This window comes from Pelodiscus sinensis, chromosome 2 (genome assembly GCF_049634645.1).
Source record: "Pelodiscus sinensis isolate JC-2024 chromosome 2, ASM4963464v1, whole genome shotgun sequence".
NCBI classification, from domain to species: Eukaryota; Metazoa; Chordata; order Testudines; family Trionychidae; genus Pelodiscus; species Pelodiscus sinensis.
In genome coordinates, this window is record NC_134712.1 from 113,678,712 (window position 1) to 113,699,706 (window position 20,995).

General features: G+C 45.3%; 1 protein-coding gene across 6 annotated transcripts in view; it reads right to left on the minus strand.

The window, feature by feature from the left end:
- The window catches only part of FARS2 (phenylalanyl-tRNA synthetase 2, mitochondrial), a 391,854-nt gene that overhangs the window by 121,176 nt on the left and 249,683 nt on the right, over window positions 1–20,995 (minus strand). The gene's annotated exons all lie outside the window — the stretch shown is intronic.

Sequence of the window (20,995 nt, forward strand, 5' to 3'; positions counted from 1 at the left end):
TGGCTCTGCAGTTAGAATACAGGCAGTCCCCGACTTACGCGGATCCAACTTATGTCGGATCCGCACTTACGAATGGGGCTTTTCTCGCCCTGGAGCTCACGGGCGGCGAGTCGCCACCCGTGTCCTCCGGGGCGAGAAAAGCTTCTCCCGGTCTCCCTGGTCTGCTAGGGGGGTCCAGCAAAGCCGCTGGACCCCCCCCCCCCAGCAGACCAGGGACACCCGAGCAAAGCCGCCCAGGCGGCGGGAGTCCTGCTGCTTGGGCGGCTTTGCTCGTTTGCCCCGGAGCAAAGCCGCCCAGGCAGCGGGACTCCCGCCGCCTGGGCGGCTTTGCTCCTGTCCCCCTGGTCTGCCCCCCCCAGCAGAGTAGGCTTTTCTTGCCTACCTCTGGGGTAGAGCAGCTGGGGACCAACCCAGCAGCACCCCAGCTGCTCTGCCCCAGGCGTCCTGATTCAGCCGCTGCTGGTCAGTTTCAGCAGCGGCTGAATCAGGACGCCTGGGGCAGAGCAGCTGGGGTGCTGCTGGGTTGCTCCAGTAGTGTCGAGGAGCCGCGCTACTGGAGCAACCCAGCAGCACCCCAGCTGCTCTGCCCCAGGTGTCCCCAAGTCAGCCGCTGCTGAAACTGACCAGCGGTGACTACAGGAAGCCCGAGGCAGAGTTGCTCTGCCCCAAGCTTCCTGGAATCAGCCGCTGATCAGTTTCAGCAGCAGCTGACTTGGGGACGCCTGGATTTCTTAAGTTGAATCTGTATGTAAGTCAGAACTGGCATCCAGATTCAGCCGCGGTTGAAACTGATCAGTTTCAGCAGCGGCTGATGCCAGTTCCGACTTACATACAGATTCAACTTAAGAACAAACCTACAGTCCCTATCTTAGGGACCTACGTAACCCGGGGACTGCCTGTAAACATGAATTCTGCTAATTACTTGCGAGACAGAATGAAATTTATCTGTCTCTTTTCAAGAAGAGTTGGCTCTGCAGGTCTAACAGATCCAGGTGTAACTACATAAGAACAGGTCTGCCTATTTAAGAATAGTAGGAACTGAATTTTGTCACTTTAATCTACATTTATTACCTTAAACACACAGAGGGAGCAGATCCATCCAAGAGGGGACCCATTTCATGACAGTAATTTTCAATAAGTTTAAAGATTTACACAGTTTTTTTCACATATTCAAAAGATGCTTAGCACATTCATACATAACATTTCCATGTAGTTTTTAACCATGCTTCTCATTTATTTTCTGTAATGTTTATGTTTATCTTCTGCAATGTCCAATTTAATGCTAAAACAGTCTGATTTACAGTTCTTGTTTATTTGTAGACAAAGCAAGGAATGTGTTTAGACTTGAAAAATGGGATATCAGTTAATTTTCTCTATTGTTTTTAGTTGCAGCACAACCTTTAAGATGAAAAATACAGACTGCTGTTAAGATCATTAATATTTTCATAAGCATTACATCATGTTATTTAAGCATATAGCGTTAAATGTGTAATCTCTGCTGTAGACTGGAAGATTTTCTCATAATCTAAGTGGTCAGGAGATCATGCCCTTATATTTTCAAGATCACAGCAAGAGAGGAAGAAAATGAGATCAATATTTACATGGATTGGACTTTTAAAGCCTAAGCCAATGCCACTAAAGTCAATAAGCTCTGGAGCAGGCCCTTCATGAGATTTTTTTTTCTTTGCAGCAATGCTTATTTTGGAAAATATCAGAACCAGACAGTAGTTCTCCTCTCCCATTCCTTCTTAACTTTCTAAATTATTATTTGTATTACCACAGCATTTAGAAGTGCACCTACACAGCACCTTTACATTGAAATAAGCTATGCAAATGGTCTAACTTATTTTGAGGTAATTTCGAAATAAAGTGCTATTCTGACAAATCCCTTAACCCTCGTGGAATGAGGGTTACAGGGATGCCGGAATAGCATGTCTGTTATTTCAAAATATATTTCGAAATAACAGGCATGTTTAAAGATGTGGAATTGCTATTTTGGAATACTTCCAGTATCTCGATATAGCCCTGCTGTCTAGACGTAGCCTAGAAGCCCTAGTGAGAGACAGGACCCCACCGAATATGTGATGTACAAACACAGATAAAAAAGTTCCTTGCGCAGGGACTTACAATCTAAATATATGACATGCGACAACAAACAGATGCAGATGTAACACACACTTACAGCGGTTCACTGCCCTACGTAGTTGCACTTAGACCCCTTTCAGTGAGAGATAAGAACAAGGGAACTCTGCAGCCTAAGCTGAGAGCCAGCTGGAATTCTAGCTCAAGCGGTAGAGGCTCCTATACTAAGCTCCAGAGATTCCAGATTCAAATCTGCTAAGTGGCAGTTACACAGACAGAGGACTACAAGTAAACAGTGAGACAGTCTTAGTCAGGGTAGTGGTCTCTGTATACTAGCAGATTAACTGTTGTCATGTGTTCTGTAGGAATCAGGGATTTTTAGGGATGAATTCAAAGGTGGTAAATGAGGTAGCTTCACTACTGTTTGCAGGAAGCTCTTCTAAAGCATGTGGGGAAACATGGGAGAAAACACAAAGCTGTTCGACAATGTAATAAGTGGGCCATAACTGGGAGGCAAGCATCTTATTTCCTGCCTAACCACTACAACACTACATCTTAATTAAGTACATGTATTCGGGATTCTTGGATATTACAAGCTTAAGTTGCCCCTCTTACTTTATTTATACAGGTGATGGGTTCCTAGATGAGGGATTTTGTTGGACCAGGGGAGGTCATTACTAGCCCCCTGCCATCAGCTCTCCCACCATCAGCACTCCCTGTCCTGCCGACCCCACCAGGCTTTTGGCTCTGCCAGCGCTGGGCTTCTGACCCTGCTGGACAGCCCGCTGCCCTACCAATGTACAAAGCTTCCAGCTTCCAGCCACCAGCCCTCAACCCAGGACTCTCTGGTCCTGGAACATCCGTGGTCCATTGCCAAATCAGAAAGTTCCAATTTTGAGAGGCTCAACCTGTATAAATACAACAGTTTATGTATAGGTTTTGGTCCATACAATACATTATCTCAATAAAACTGTATTCTATGATTGGGAATATTGTATAATTTATAATAGAACAGTGAAATCATAAGTGAATACCTGATAGAGAAATAAACCTGTTAGAAAGACAAATTTATAGTCCAATGTTTTATACAAATCCTGTTACGTACAGTGTAAACTTTTCAATGAATCTCTCATAAGGAATATAGTGCAAGTTTTAAATTAATAACCACTGTGAATCAAACTGTGAATCACAAATGATTATCCAACTTGTTACATGAATAAACTTGTCAAACAAATTCACCTCCTGTATACCAATTTCAAAACTCTGTACAATAAAACCATCATACAGAAGCTCTTGAGAAAGACCAGTACTAAATGAATAAAAGGAATACAACTCCTCTGTTATACCATAGCCATAGTTGTAGATTAGACTTACAAAGTTAATATATATTATACCGTTAACAATACCACTGTAGTAGGGCTCCTGTTTTAAATATTTTCTGTTTGCCCCGCAAGTTACAATACAGAATATTCTCTACTACCAAAGATCCGTAGCAACTTATTGAACTCATTTCAAGGTGTTTAGAGACTAATCCAAAATCCACTGAGGTCACAGCTCTGTATTAGGTCCCTCATTTTGAGACAAGCAGGAGACCTGCCAATAATAAATTTGAACACTCAATCTGCAGCTAATCTAGATCGTAGCTATCGACTTCACTCTTAAGTATGACGTTAGGGCCACTGCAAAAAATACATATCAATGCTGTTTGTTAATGCCCTGAACATTAAATGTGCTATGCACCTGCAAGTCATGCCAAAGTTAATAGGGCTTTTTGCTGTTGATTTCAGTGAAACCAGGATTTGAGCATTAATATGGAGACAACACTACTATTCCCAGCTAAACTCACAGAATACAAGGACATATGCTTCAAACATACTTGACAGTAACCTTACTCATGTAAAAAATGTGAGAAATGCCACTGAACTTATATATATTATAAAACTATTCACGGACATAAGCATTTACAGGATCTGATCCTTTTCCTGCATTCCCAAGAAAACTAAATGTAACCCCCAAGGATATTACCTAGATTTCTGGGGCTCTGTCTGCTGACAGTTCAGGTAGAGGCACACTGTCCCTGGTAGGGAGGGGGAGCCAACGCAGACTCAGAGTCTGCCCGGCAACCAATAGGGAGTGAGATGCCTCTCCCAGGGAGTTCAGGAGAGGGGAGAAGCCATTTTTTGGGGGGGGGGGGGGGGGGGGAGTCTGGAGCCAACCAAAGCAAGGGCAGGACTGGCTGTGTGCGGAGCTGGAAAGCCCCAGGCCTGTATGCAGGGTTTCCCCTGAGAACTGTCCTCTAGGGACCCGAAAGCAAGATCCCTAAGCTGGGCTTTTCCTTTCTCCATTCCTGATTCCCAGTTTGTAGAGTTTGCTGGGAAATTTCCCCAGCCAGGCTGAGTTAGCCCTTCAGCTCCCTAGCTGAGACCAGTCACCACATGGTCAGCTCAGCTCTGTCTGCTAGTTCAGGGCTGCTGCCTGCTGCGTGTGTGTCTGGACATAAGAACATAAGAATGGCTGTACTGGGTCAGACCAAAGATCCATCTAGCCCAGTAGCCTGTCTGACGACAGTGGCCAGCGCCAGGTGCCCCAGAGGGGGTGGACCGAAGACAATGATCAAACAATTGGTCTTGTGCCATCCATCTCCAGCCTCTGACAAATAGAGGCCAGGAACACCATTTCTATCCCCTGGCTAATAGCCTTTTATGGACCTAACCTCCATGAAATTATCTAGCTTCTCTTGAAATGCTGTTATAGTCTTAGCCTTCACAGCCTCCTCTGGCAAGGAGTTCCACAGGTTGACGACACACTGTGTGAAGAAGAACTTTATTTTATTAGTTTTAAACCTGCTACCCATTAATTTCATTTGGTGCCCTCTAGTTCTTCTATTATGGGAACTAATAAATAACTTTTCTTTATTCACCCTCTCCACACCATTCATGATTTTATATACCTCTATCATATCCCCCCCTCAGTCTCCTCTTTTCTAAACTGAAAAGTCCCAGTCACTTTAACCTCTCTTCATATGGGACCTGTTCCAAACCCCTAATCATTTTAGTTGCCCTTTTCTGAACCCTTTCCAAGGCCAAAATATCTTTTTGAGGTGAGAAGACCACAACTGTACACAGTATTCAAGATGTGGGCGTACCATAGTTTTATACGGGGCAGTAAGATATTCTGTGTCTTATTTCCTATCCCTTTCTTAATAATTCCTAACATCCTATTTGCCTTTTTGATCACTGCTGCACACTCTGGAAGTTTTCAGAGAACTATCCACGATAATTCCAAGATCTCTTTCCTGATTTGTTGTAGCCAAATTAGCCCCCATCATACTGTCTGTATAGTTGGGGTTATTTTTTCCAACATGCATTACTTTACACTTATCCACATTAAACTTCATTTGCCATTTTGTTGCCCAATCACTCAGTTTGGTGAGATCTTTTTGAAGTTCTTCACAGTCTGCTTCTGTCTTGACTATCTTAAACAGTTTAGTATCACCCGCAAACTTTACCACCTTGCTGCTTACCCTTTTCTCTAGATCATTTATGAATAAATTGAACAGGATTGGTCCCAGGAGTGACCCTTGGGGGACACCACTAGTTACCTGGACTCTGGACTAGGAGACTACAGTTTGGATTTTAGTACAGTTGTGTAATCTGCACCTTGAGACCTGCACCCCTTTGTGGTGAGGGGAAATCCTGGGACAGAAGCAGCCCAATTCCTGCCTGAAGAGGATCCTTGCTAGCAGAGATCAGCCCTCTGCAGTAACTGAGGAGACCGGAGTCATCTCTGAACCTGAGGATCATTCATGGAGTTTGTGAGTGCACCATCTTTTAGTTAGTCAGTCAGGGAATTTGTTTTGAAGATCCCCTACTCCCTGAACTGTGTCCTCAAGTCAGGGAGTAAGGGTTTGGGGATTTTATAACCTGCTGCATATTAAACCTGTGGAGGGATTTACCACCATATCCCGCTTGTGAGTCCCAGTCAGCCACACTGCTAAACCGCTGCAAAGAAAAATTTTGCGGTCATAGGTCATCAAGGGCCCCAACAAAGTACGCATACCAACGGGACACCAATCTTACATTTGCTACATCCAGTCATGTGACTGGGGCAAGTCACGTGACTGGGGCAAGTCACAGGTATTAGCAGCATGGGCACCAGTGAACCTAAAAATAGTGTTTTACCCGGTTATGTTCTATTTGTCTCCTATTTAATATAATTATTGTGTTGAACATATTGTATGTATTTGTGTTATTTCTTGGAAGTCTCCAACTATCTGGTAAGTAAGTGGGGATTACCCTGTGGTTAGAATTTTCCTCCCAGGTGACCCTGCCAGGAAAGAGTGAGGGGGGTGGAGGCACCGCCAAATAAATTCATAGAGAAAAATAAAGAGGATACACTCTGCTGAGTGTAAGAACCCAGACCTGTTCATCAAAACCTGTAAGCAGATTGGCATTAAAGAAGGTAACAGGGTGGAGAGAGGGGGCTACATAAATGTATCCCAGGAGAATTAATCAATTTGTGAAATTACTGCTTTAGACAAATATAGCCATTATTTTTAAAAATAAAACTGGAATGTATATTACTCTTTCATCCTCAAATAGACAAATATATTTGAAATATTAAAAAGTTAACAGACACCTCAATGCTCCTTTTGGTAAAAGGTATTCTTTTACTCAGACCTATAATACAGAAAACTTCTTTATGTTCAAAGATAAAAGGACAATATTCTTGGGCTACGTCTACACTTGTGCAAAAATGGTTTGAATAAATTATGCAAATGAAGCATGGCAAAATGCTAATCCACACTTCATTTGCATAGGCAATGCTGGCAAAGCCGGCAGTGTAGACAAAGCCTTGTAGTATTGTCACTCTCTGCCACCTGACTGCAATCAATGGCATTGGATAGTAATGAAGTCAGTGCCCAATTTAGTTCTAAATGTGGATTACGTGATTCAAAAGTGTATCTGGTTGAACAGTTGGAAAACTAGATGGTCAGTCACTAACCCCATTCACAAATGGTGAACATGATAAAGAAACAATCTTGAGTTTTTGAATTGAGAACCTAAAATTAGACTCTTAAATCCCTATATAGACACCCAAGTGAGTGACCTCAATTTCAAAAGTGCTCAGTGCCCAGCAATTCCCACTATCATCAAAAATCCCTGTCAATTACAAATGAGCGGGTTCATTAATCATGATACCACACAATCACAAATCCTTGTTATTTTGAGACTGGCTTTTTTGTGTAAACAGGTGGTTCCTTCACTCCCCAAATACATCAGAGGAGGCAGGAGTGGTAAGTAATGCTGCTGCTTGGAGAAGCAACCTCCCTGGCCTCTGGCCCAACCCATACTCCACCCCTGTTCTGCACTAGCCCTACCACCTTCCCCATTTCCCTCTTCTCTTTCCTCCCTCTCCCTTCTCAATGATTTTAGCCAAATCCCTGAACCCAAATGTAGCAAATGACATTTAAAAACCCCTCTTCTAAAATTTATTTCTAAAGAAAATGAGGCATGTTTTCCACTGCATGCCAGATTGTGAAGATTGGACATACAGAAGGTACCTCATTAAAATCACTAAATTTGGGAATAAAAAATGTCAGTCTCAGTTTTTTTGATGTCCCCTAAAGTTTATCAGAGATTTAGTTGCAAAAATTTTGTAGCAAGGGTAAAACTGCTGTCCTGCTGAATACAACATTAGATATTATTGAGTTCATGATTCAGCTCTCCTCAGTATAGCTAAACTGACTTCCTTATTTTAAAAGTACTCGTAAGCCTTCATAAAGCAATCATTCCAGATTTACTATATATTTAATACACTGAAACAAAGACATTATTTTAAATTAATCATTCAGAGCAGTTTATTGTGTTCATAAGTAAGTTCATTGTATTTAGAAAAAGGAAACACTAATTTATTTTGTGAGATCTCCATAACAAGAGACATTGAAATTTCAATGAAACAATGAAATTTCACCATATGTTTATGCGAAAAATATGTTTCTAAAGATTTTAAGCATAACACAGAATTTTATATCAGACTAAGTTACTTATTTTGTTGGAGGGTTCTCTTAAAACTAGTTCATCAAACAGTCAGAAGTAAAGTAAGGGAAACTCATTTGTCCAGCTCTCTGGAGAAAATCTGTCTCTTTAAGGTTCTCTTCAACATGCGACAGGTGAAGGAGATTATAACAGGGACAGACAGAAAGATTTTGGAAACAAGTTTTTGTATGATAGGAGTTAAAATTAAAATGTGTATTTTAAATAAGCATGATCTTTGTAAGAGTTTATTTAAAAATTATGTCTGAAAATCCAAGCATTTAAGGCTAAAGCTGAATACTCAGATTGTGCATCTAAGAACTAAGCAGTGATTTTTTAGAGATGTGCTTTTATAATATTCAGCAACAAATTAATGAAATATTTAAAGCAAATTTTACCTCAGACCATTTCTCCAGTTTGCCCAGATCATTATGAATTATAACCCTATCCTCCAATGCACTTACAACCCCTCCCAGCTTGGTATCATCTGCAAACGTTATAAGACAGACCTGAGCCCACTCATGAGAAAATACCCATTAGGAAATACAGAGAGAAAAAACCATCTCTCCCCTGTGCTCCTTAGGAACCTCTTCCACTGCCCCTACTGCTAGGAGCAACTGCAGTGCCTAGATAAGGGGTTGCTCATGAGAAGTTTCCCTGAACAGGGACAGGGAGGGGGAATGGAAGGGTTGGAGGGCACAGAATTGGATGGAGTATCTCCTTTGTACCTTGAAGAGGACTCATCAGTCCAATGCAATAAGAAGCCAAGCCTTGTAGAAAGGGGCCTGAACCCTTGCCAGAAGACCGATGTGGGTGCCTCCTGCCACTCCTGTTTCTCCTACGCTGGCCATCCTGGTGGTTTTGTGGCTGGTATGAGGATGAGAAGGTAAATGGTTCCACTGTGTAGTGTTAGATGCTCCAGGACTTTAGGGTCGTTCTTGAGTCGTTATGGCTATGAAGTCTCTCATTCATCTTCTCAGAGAAGTGTGATGATTCTTCACAAGGGAGGTCCTGAATTGTTTGTTGAACCTCATATGGGAGGCCTGATATCTGAAGCCATGAGCCCCTTCTCATGGCAATACTTGTGGCCATGACATGGGCAGCCACATTAGTGGCAATCAGGGCTGCTTGTAAAGACACCTTTGAAATCAGCTTGGCCTTCTCCACCATAGCCAAAACTACTATTTACAAGAGTAACAATACAGATAACTACCACTGCACTTGTGAAGCTGAGAGCACAGGAACATTCCAGGTAACAGTCACTGGCGGGAAGAAGGAACTGGGGAGGTTGGCAGAGCTCTATATTGGGCGCCACAAAGGCCCCACTCCAAGGAACGCCCAGATCCATCTTACAGCTTAGGGGAAACATCCGCTGTCTACTGTGCACATGTGCACACACACCTGATTGGAACAGACATGAACAAACACTCAAGAATTTTTGGTCTTCAGGGTTGTTTTTTTCTGAAAAGTTGAGAATTTCCATAGGACTAATTTCAACCCAGCTCTATTCAGTATAAATGCTGGGGACCCCAGGCATTTTAGTACTATAGTGGCTGATCAGAAGTTTTGATTCCTAAGCTGCATTTAATAACACATAAAAATGCTGGCACAGCCCTCTGTTTCAGATGAGAATACAAATTAGAACCAGATCCTACCACAACAACTATTATCTGTTAATCTTGTTGCTGATTTGAATGCCAATATTCACCAACATGTTGCATCAATCAAAGAATATCCAGGTTTCCATTCCATCGACAACAACTAATATCCCCCTCACTTGGGTGATACAGCAAAGGGGATGTTTGATTCCCCTCCTGAGATCAATACCCTGAAGAACAATTGCACAATTGGCAGTGAAGACTGATTTGTTTGTCAGCAGTAGTCTGCACAATTAAAACAATATTGGATTACAAATAGCTGCTGCTTCTCATCTTGACAAACACTTTTTCGTTTTTTTTCCCTCTCCATACAAGAAATATTTTACAGCTATGAATCAGCACTTAGTACCTTAGCCATCACACTGTCTCCTCCCCATGTGAGGTCAGCCTTAGCAGGAGAAGCTACCAGCTACAAGGGCTTTTTGACGTAAGAGTGGATAACTTGATGATGCTGTATATCAGGCTCCCTGCAGTTACAACACAGGCTCATTTAAAAGTACGTGTTATACTTAGGCTCCTAGGCTTCCAGCTAACTTCTTCCCATCCCATTCAGCCACCTACTCCATTGCTCCTGTAATGATCACTAACAGCATGAAACAGATACATGCTTGTTCTTTTGTCACAACGAAAACAAAACCTAAGAACAGCAAATAGCACCCTTCCCGAACATTGACGTGGTTATGGTTCATTACAGAAGCAGCCGCCTTGCTGAGAAGAGGTGGAAAGGGCAAGTGATTGTCAATATGACATTGAAGGATGAACGTGTGGAACAACTGAAGGGAAGTGCAAAGTGTTATAGATGAGCACATCTCAGCAGCTCTAGCCTGCCTGACCCATAGCAAGAACTGACAAGAAGAATGGTGTGCTGGCAGGATTCGCATGTGTGGTCAGTGGGGCTGGGTAAACATTGAAGAGGAGAGGGCAGATTGCTTAAAGCTATCAGACAGCAGGGAGGGCTGTACTCATAAACTGAAGGCCGTAGAACTGAAATAATATTTTACTATATACTGCCCCATGCTGTGTTTCATTCTGGACAGGACTTTATAAACATGTCTTTTTCAGTGGTGGGCTTAGATAATATTTTAACACGTGAGAAAAAATGTGACAAATTATAGAGATAGTTTGAGAAAAAATAGCTGCTCATGGCTGTCAACTATCTGTCTGTAAACAAAGAAGAGAGGAGTTACACTTTCTTTGAAAATTATGTATATTAAAAAATAGTAATAGACCTCTTCCACATATAACCCACAGCAGGCCATTCTTCACATCCACATATGAATCAACCTTTCTGATCCAGGTTAAACCCATTTAATAACTTAAAACATGAATGAGGTTAATAATTATAACAACTGAAAAAAGCAGGTCAGGTACAGTACTCAGGTCAGGTACAGTACTCAGGTACAGTACTCATACAGTACTCATATGGACACAGGCTGCATCTTGGCAAAGCACTGCACCAAACAGAAATCTAAAACACTGTCTGACACATTTAAATATTAATATATTTAATATTTAAAAAGTAAAACTGTACCCCAGCTATCATTTCAGGGACTAGCACAAGCAAACACAAAATACTGGGAGGAACAATTAACTTTTCATTGACAAGTACATATTAAAAAACTTTACAGTCTCTTAGGGCTCATCTAGACTACATCCCTCTTTTGAAAGAGGGATGTAAATAAGCCCAATTGAAAGTGCAAATGAAGCGCGGATTTAAATATCTCACGCATCATTTGCATATTCTCATCCAATCGCTGTTTCAAAAAAGGCTATTTTGAAAGTGAAACCTCAGTCTAGACGCTTTTCTTTAGGAAAAATCCCTTTTTCGAAAGATCCCGTACTCCTCAGAAAGAGGGATGTAGTCTAGACATAGCCCAAATGTTAAGTTCATGTTGGCACAAGAGTAAAACATACTGGGAAAATGGCAACGTAGGACTCCATTCGCATTGTGCCTCTGCCTTCAGTTCAACTTACATGCTCAGCCTGCACATAAGAAAGATGGATTTTCTAACTACATTCCCTGCAAACTCAACCTAGGATCTAAAAGTTCTTCCCATACTTGGCAAGCCAAATCAGACCCTGAGTGACACCTATGAATTGAATTCAGTGGAGTCACTCCAGATTTACATCTGTAAATTGTTTGGTGTAAATAAAAGCAAAATCCAACAAGATGCGTATAAAGGGTGGTAAGTGGAGGTGTCTGGGCCTCTGGTAGCAGCCCCTATTATCTGATCCCCTGCCTATATATAGATTTTGCCCAAGGTGGGACGCCTTTCCTTTTAGCTTAAACTAAAACTATTTACAGATCACTGTCCTCAGTACCAAGCCATTAAGTTCCTTGAGTACTACTAATGGCCCTCACTTAACGCTGCTAGATTAGTAAACAGTTTGTACTTCATATTTCTAACTCCAAATACAAGAATGAGACATGTTAGAGATGTTAAATTTTGAGTAAGTGACTAATCAAATAGTCAATACATTTTACATCAACTATTCAATTAGTCGAGAGGGCGCCTCCGCCTTTGAAGCGTATCAATTGGTCTAGGGCTGTTGCTACACTTCAACGGCGAAAGCACCGCATGGAGCCCAGAGTCAGCAGGGACTCCCCCACTGACCCCAGACCTCATGAGGTGCTGCCTCTTTGAAACACCTGGCAGCCCAGCATCAGGCTCCTCACAGCACTTCAAAGTGACAGTGCTGCATGGAGCCCGGGATCAGTGGGGGAGTCCCCTGCTGATCCTGGACTCCACTTGGCGCTGCTGCTTTGAAACACCACATGCAGCCTGGAGACACTCAGCTGGCCCTGGACTACATGCTGCATTTCAAAGTGGTAGCACCACGTGGAGCCCAGAGTCTGGCCCCAAGCTCCACGAGGCACTTCTGCTTTGAAGTGCCCCCTCCTCTTCCCACCCTCCTTGCTGCCTCTTTCCGATAGAGGCAGCAAGGGGAAAGGAGAAGTGACTAGTCGACCAGCCTCTTGACTATTAGATAAGCATTTGCTTATCAGATAGTCAACTAGTCGTTCATATCCCTAACACATGCACATAAATGGAATATTCACATTCAGAAGATTGTGAGCTTTCCAATGATACCTTACAAGAATTATTTTGCACACATTCAAGTTATGCACATAGGAAATCCCCAAACTATGAATGGATTGTAGTCCAAAAGTTCATTTGTGATCAGTTGTTTGGAAGTTGGAACACATTTTCCCATAAAAACAATATTGTAAATGGTAGCTAGGTTCCTGGCTAGCCCACAAAAGCATATTTAACCCATATTGTAGCTGAAATATTGTATATTTGCAATGAAAAATAGTAGAAAATAATACAGTTAAATACTAATAATTAAACAAAACAGAAAAAATAAAAAATTGACTAAGAAACAGTTTTTTATTTGACCTTGGATGCTTGTGCTTGAAGAAAGGCAGGTTTAATTAGCGAAAGATGAGGAAGTAGGTAGAGATTCTGAAGGGGACTTCTGGGCATCCTGTGACCCCAAGATGAGATTGACTCTTCTGGGTGCTATTAGATTTTTGGGGCCAAAAATGAGGGGTTAGAGTGTGGGAAGGGGCTGTGGGTTGAGGCAAGGGTTTGCATGCAGGAGGAAGTGAGGGCTCTGATTGTAGGTATGAGCTCTGGAGTGGGGCAGGGGCATTTGGGGTACAGGAAGGGATGGGGCTCAAGGATGGGGCCCAATTGTTTGGAGTGTGGGAGGGAGCTCAGGGAAAGAGGCGGGGGTGGGGTGCAGAGTCTTGGCAGGAGTTAAGAATGCAGGAAGAGGCTCAGGGCTGGGGCAGAGGCACTTACTTGGAGTACCTTTGGTAGCACAGGCATCGGGGAAGGGAGGGGAGATCGCAGGTGGTTCTGGGCACTGCCCTACAGTCACCTGCAGGCACCATCCCCCACAGCTTCCCTTGTTCCTGGTTCCCAGCCAATGGGAGCTGTGGGGACTGAGGCTGCAGGTGAGAGAAGTGCGGAGCTTTCCAGCACTTGCAGCTCCAGCCCTGTGGGGAGGGGGAACGGCAGTCGCATCCTCTCCGGACTCCTGCATCCTCTGCTTGCCACATCCTGGTGAGTGGCGGCTGGGTGCAGAATACATGGATAGACCTGCAGGTTGAGGGAGGGCAACTGGGGAATGGGACTGGCTGCAGTCCTCCGGCCTGAACTTACACCACTTACCACCACCAGCGACTCTTGCCTGTTCCCCTGAGGTGCAGGTGAGCATTTGGCTGTGTGGACGTTCATGACTCGGGGAGTACATGTATTCATATTCATTAGCATATGTTTATGAATAATATGAAATACACTGTCACAACTAGGGATGTTAGTGTGTAACAGTTATGTAACCACATCAAATGTTAGCAGTTACATGACTATACGATAATCCCTGGGGGTGAGGGTTGCCAGCTCTCGGCCCCCTCCCAGGGTGTCCCTTGCCTCCTTGTGCTGCTGCCTCTGTATCTGTACCATTTAAACAATTTCTGTGGGACCATACACAATCACAAGTGGCAGGGGAGAGGGATTTTCAGGTGAGGACTAGGAAGACAGCGTGAAATGGACTGGACTCTCTCAGAAGCTAATATTTAAGCACAAGTTGTTGCTAAACTCAACTAAGTAAATGGGATTTGCATAGAGGTATGGGAGAATGAATCACACACAGGGCTACAAGGGACTGTAAGGGTTATCTAGGCTACTCCCTTCCCATGATGCAGGATATGTTGTGTCTAAACCATCCAAGAAAATGGCTCCCCAGCCTCCTTTGGAAAACTTCCAGTGAAGGAGGTAGCACAACCTCCCTAAGCAGTCCCTTCCACTGTCCAAAGACATTTTTCCTGAGACTTAATCTAAATCTGTTATACAGGCAGTCCCCGGGTTACGTACAAGATAGGGACTGTAGGTTTGTTCTTAAGTTGAATCTGTATGTAAGTCGGAACTGGCGTCCAGATTCAGACACTGCTGAAACTGACCGCCAGTTCTGACTTACATAGAGAATCAACTTAAGAACCCCAGGCGTCCCCAAGTCAGCTGCTGCTGAAACTGATCAGCAGCTGATTCCAGGAAGCCCGGGGCAGAGCAACTCTGCCTCGGGCTTCCTGTAGTCAGTGCTGGTCAGTTTCAGCAGAAGCTGACTTGGGGACGCCTGGGGCAGAGCAGCTGGGGTGCTACTGGACCAACCCAACAGCACCCCATCTGCTCTGCCCCAGACGTCCTGATTCAGCCGCTGCTGAAACTGACCAGCAGCGGCTGAATCAGGACCTGGGGCAGAGCAGCTGGGGTGCTGCCGGGTTGGTCCAGTAGTGCCCACGGGCGCTGCAGGACCAATCGGCAGCGCCCCAGCTGCTCTGCCCCAGAGTCCAAAACAAAAGCCTGGTCTGCAGGGGGGGGGGGCACACTAGCTGCGCCCCCCCCCCAGCAGACCAGGGACACGGGGAGCAGAGCCGCAGCGGCAGCGGGGTGCCGCGCCTCTGAGGCTTTGCTCTGGCAAAGCCTCAGAGGCGAGGGACCCCCCCGCGGCTGCGGCTTCAGTCCGGGTGCCTGTGGTCTGCTGGGGGCCGTCCCCAGCAGACCACAGGCACCCAGACTGAAGCCGCAGCCGTGGCGGGGTCCCGCGCCTCTGAGGCTTTGCCAGAGCAAAGCCTCAGAGGCGCGGCACCCCGCTGCCGCTGCGGCTCTGCTCCCCGTGTCCCTGGTCTGCTGGGGGGGGGGGGCGCAGCTCTGGCAAAGCCTCAGAAGCGCGGGAACCTGCCCGCTGCTGCCGCTTGGGTCCCGGTGCCTGTGGTCTGCTGGGGACGGTCCCCAGCAGACCACAGGCACCGGCACCCAAGTGGCAGCAGCAGCGGTTCCCGCGCTTCCGAGGCTTTGCTCTGGCAAAGCCTCAGAAGCGCGGGAACCCGCCCGGTGCCCCTGGTCTGCTGGAGACGGTCTCCAGCAGACCAGGGGCACCGGAGCAGCTTACGAACGGGGCTTTCTCGCCCCGACTTCCGGGGCGAGAAAGCTCCGTTCGTAAGTGCGGATCCGACATAAGTCGGATCCGCGTAAGTCGTGGACTGCCTGTACAGTGTGTGACGGGGGCCTCGCCCCCTGCACTAGCTCAGACAGTGGTGTTGTGCTCGTGGCCAACAGGCCACCACTGTTCTGGGCCTGTGGTGCTTGAGCAGAGGCAGCGCACGGCGAGGCACCCACACAGTGCAAGGACATGCCAGCTGGCGTGCAAACCGGTGGGCAAACGGACCCAGAGTGAGCGGGGACACCGGCAGGTGACAATGGTGACAATGTTTAAAAAGGTGACAACGTTTAAAAACGGCGCCAAGATAGACAAGGGGCGGGAGAGGGAAGGAGGGAACTGGATCATCTCTTCTCTTGGCCCCTCTTCCCCAGGACGTGGACGGAGACCCCGGTGACGGCAGTGTCGGAGAGGGGAGAGGAGACTGTGTGACGATGCCTGGAGGACACAAGGGCGGAGGCAGCGGACTAAAACAGACAGTGAAGGAATCGACAGAGTTGTGAGCGGAAGGGACATTGGAAGTGACCTTAAGGGGACTTTTTAAGGGACCTCGAAGGGACTCAGAGGAACGGTACGGCAGATCTGTAACACCTCCTGGTCACATAGTGAAACAGAATCCTTTTTCCACCAGGCTGAGTGAAAGCATAAGCTACTTTGAAGCTGCCACTGAAGCAGCACCATGCCTACTTTGTCCCTCACTATGAGAGTACAGGCAGTCCCCGACTTACGCGGATCCGACTTATGTCGGATCCGCAGTTACGAACGGGGCTGCCCCAGAGTACACGGACTGCGGGACCTCGCGGTCCTGCCGCCCGTGTACTCTGGGGCTTTGCTCTGCGTCTCCCTGGTCTGCAGACCAGGAAGACGCAGAGCAAAGCCGCGGAGGGGCTCGGGCAGTGGGGCAGCCCTGCTGCCCGAGCCCCCCCTCCGCGCGGCTTTGCAAAGCCGCGGGGAAGCCGGCAGCGGAGCAGTCCAGGAATCAGCTGCTGATCAGTTTCAGCAGCAGCTGACTTGGGGATGCTTGGGGTTCTTAAGTTGATTCTGTATGTAAGTCAGAACTGGCGGTCAGTTTCAGCAGCGGCTGAATCTGGACGCCAGTTCCGACTTACATACAGATTCAACTTAAGAACAAACCTACAGTCCCTATCTTGTACGTAACCCGGGGACTGCCTGTACTGACTAATGGCTAGAGATTTCTCACGACACATTGTTTCCACACGCTGTCCCCCACAAAGAGATCTGCACTGGTTCCATGCACCCATGGGGGGCAAAAGGTGACAGGGACACGATGCATAAAAAACCAACAGTTGAGTAAGAAATATCATATAATGTAAGTCCTCAAAGTGGACTTTTAAAAGAACTACTTAGCATGCCTTGAGGCAGCTGGCAATAGGTCAATATATTCACTAGAAATCCATTTTTTCAGCAAAAACTACAGGCCCGAGATTAAAAGTTCCCGAGTACCGGCAGCTTTTACCAAAGGTGATGGTAACTCCAGGCACTCTGCACCTTTCAAGCCGAGATCTCAAATTTTCTTGTTTGGTAATTTTTCTTGTTACACTTAATAACAATTCCGAGATAAATCACTCAATGGGATAAAATATTGCACATATTCCTCTCAGAGCTTTAGATATAAATACAAATATGCAAGTCTTATAAAACTGATTTAAGCAACAGGATAAAATATTCTTTTAAATAAACAGCTTAATGATGTAAACAAATCACATCCGACATTGTATTGTAACTCAGGAGAAAAATATCATTGGGCACATTACGTTGATAACATTTCCTTTCCACTCATTATGTTCCACCAATCTGGAGAGCCGTTTGCTAAGAAAAGAAGTAGCTTCTCTCAACTCCGTGCACATCTAAATAGGCAGGAATTCCTGCACTAAGAACCCCATGGCCAAATGTAGCATGTGTAGAAGCTCTTCTATACTTCCTACCAAGATGCAATGTTTAAAAAACACCAAAGAGGTGTCTAAGTGATGGTGCAACATATTTCCTTGACCGATGTAGCTTCACACAATGCCCTGGAGGTTGCCGTAGCTCTAGTGCAGGAGTGGGCAATAATTTTTTAAGTGGGCCACTTTGCGAATTTCTAGAGTGGTCACGGCCTCAAGCAGAATGGATGGGGCCAGGAGACTTTGCCGCAGACCATGATTGGCTTGGAGGTGGGGAAGCAGTGAAGTCTTAGCCCGCCTGTCCCCCGCCCCGCCACACAGCCCCGCCTTGCCAGGGATGTGCAGTGCCCAGAGAGACCAGCCAGCTGTTTTAAACAGTTGGCGGTTTCCTCTGGTGTCAGGCAGGGGGAGGAGACTTTACATGCTCTCCCACCCTAGGTCTTGATTGGCCTGGGGGCGGAGGAGTGGCAAGGCGGCTGTGGGCAAGGAGCCTTTTCAACTGCTGCTATTTAAAGCACTCCCAGCTCCAGCCACCCAGAAGGTGCAAGCCTTAAATAGGGTCATATGAAAGGGCTCGCACCTCCCCAGTGGCTCCCAGGCAATGCATTAGCAGCAGAGAGCTGCTGCGAGCCGAATCAAAGTACTAGGCAGGCCAGATCTGGCCCGCTGACAGCCTCTAGCCCAGCTCTGCTCTAGTGGAATCAGCCTTTCCAGTAAATGGGAGAAGAATGCCTCTATCTCTGTAAGCCTCTCAGAGACGGGCTGATCTATATTGATTAGGAAACGTTACTATATATGGCGCCATACAAGTTATGCTCCCTAAGGCATGTGGTCTGAGCATATCACTGATGGCTCTGAAATACTAATTGGGATTTCCAGCACCACTTTTTCCTCTGTTTGGCAGAACCTTCAGAACTAGTAACAATAATATCCATCCTAAGAAACAAATGAAGGAAAGCAACTAAACTGTCTTCACTTTTTTTCTCTTATTTAAATGGTGGAGAAAAGCTTTCCTTTCAGAAAGGTAGATGAACTTTCCTTCAAAGTGACGATACTCAGGCATAGACATCTAGAGTCCTCTTACCCTCAGCAACAGACGTGGGCAAAAAAGTGCATGAAGTGCCTACAACATTTTTATGATCAATATCAAAATCTAACAAAAATGTAAAATGTTAAATGCTCCCTTCTCCCTTTATGAATTAACAGAACACCAGAGCTATGTCCTTAACAGATTTTCCAGTTTACTTTTCAAAGCAACAATAATAATTTGTTTTAGGATAATACATTTAATTTGGAAATAAATATGCAAATTAGATTTTAAATATGTGTGAAGGTGCTACTGGATGAAAGTAATCAATGGTTATCTATTTGTTTATTTACAAGTGAAATTGCAAACAATCTCTCTCCAGTGTACAAGATCCTAGTTATTTTTTGCATTTTGTTCCCTGCAGGAACATATTCCCTACTAAGTGTCACTTGTACTACATTCAAGAATGATAAAGAAAACAGGAGAAAGGTATTACAATATTGATATAGCTTCTTTCTTCCCCTACCATGTTTTGCTTTGTTTGGCTTTTCTCTGTAGCTTAATTCTTATTCTGATCAGAGAAGAAGTATCTGAAAACTAGATTTTTATTAACACCATATACATCTAGGAGTGCTCAGGCACACACCTACATACATACAAACATATGCACATTCCCCTCCCAGTTTCTCATGACAGCTTTCACAGCTGAGCTGCTGTGGCTAATTATAATTATAAGGATTGTATGGAATTTGTGGATGGATTTTAGCGCTCTCTTTATTAAAAGCTCTTTGTGAGATATATTTTTTGTGTAAAATGCTTGTTAAAATAGCCATCAAGTAAAGAATTTTTGACACAATCAAAAATGCCCTTCTCCCAGAGCATTGCTAAAAGGAACAGAGAGTGGTTTCAAAAACTCTCTATTTTATAATGTATATTCATTCACACACATACATCTAAATACATTTGCCCCGCTCTCTCACTACAGCCGGTCCCCGAGTTGCAAATGGTCGAGTTACGACCGTTCGCATTAACGACCTAAGTGGTCGTAAATGCGGTCCCCGAGTTAGAAACGCGATCCGCGCTTATGAACAACGTGGTCACCATGTAACTCAATGGGGTCCGAGTTACGAACACTTCGAGTTACGGCCAAGTATTTGGTCTGTAACTCGTTTGTAACTCAGGGAGAGGCTATATATATACACATTTATTCACAAATGAAATGTCTTTGCATCTTCACATACACAAAACATATAATTGATATCATCATCATCATAATTACCGCAACAGTACACAAGGGCTCTGTGACGGGGAGAGCGTACCCCGCACTGAAGAGTGGGGGGGGGGCCTAAGACTCTGTGGGCAGAGGAAGTCCCGCCCCTTTCCCCAGACTGGGCATGCTTCAAGTGCTGGCGCAATATAAGAGGCAGTGGAGCAGCTCAGCTGGGGCAGACCACCAGAGTGGGAGGAGCTCAGGCCGGAGCTCTGGAGTCACCACTGCAGCAGCAGCAGCCGCTGTGGACACAGCCACCCCCTGAGCAGCAAACCCTGGCAGCAGCCACTTCAGCCGCAGCCTAGTTCGAACTACCTAGTTCGTGCTGCGTGTAGCCGCGCGGCACGGGGTTCGAACGAGCGGGGATTTAAAAATGGCGACGCCCCGCTTATGCAAATGAAGCCCGGGAAATTCAAATCCCGGGCTTCATTTGCAATTGCGGTATGCCTACATTACCCCGCTAGTTCGAACTAGCAGGGTAGTGTAGACATACCCACAGAGAGGGGAAATGACTTGCTCAAAGTCACACAGCCAAGGGAGCTGACAGATTTGCCAGGTTCCTGGGCAAGGCAGGCCAGGTTCCTGGGCAAGGCAGGAGGAATGGGGACAGCTCTACACTCCTGGAAGGAGCAGGGCCTTGAGCAGTCAATCCTCAGTGCTGCCCAGAACATGCTGAACTGTGCCCCACCTTGCAATCAAACCCACATGCAATGCTAAACTCCAGATGCAATCCCTTATTCTAGTAAGTATTGACGTAAAATGTTACAAGCCCACCAATACAACAGGGCTTGCAATCAAACCCACATGCTATGCTAAACTCCAGATGCAATCCCTTATTCTAGTAAGTATTGACGTAAAATGTTACAAGCCCACCAATACAACAGTAAAATTTTACACATACCCATGCGTTTGCAGAGAATAATGATTTTTGTCCCAGAGAAGTTTTGAGCATCTGGCTCCCACTGAAATCAATAGCAGCTGGCACTCAGGGCATCTTATAATCAGCCCTAAAT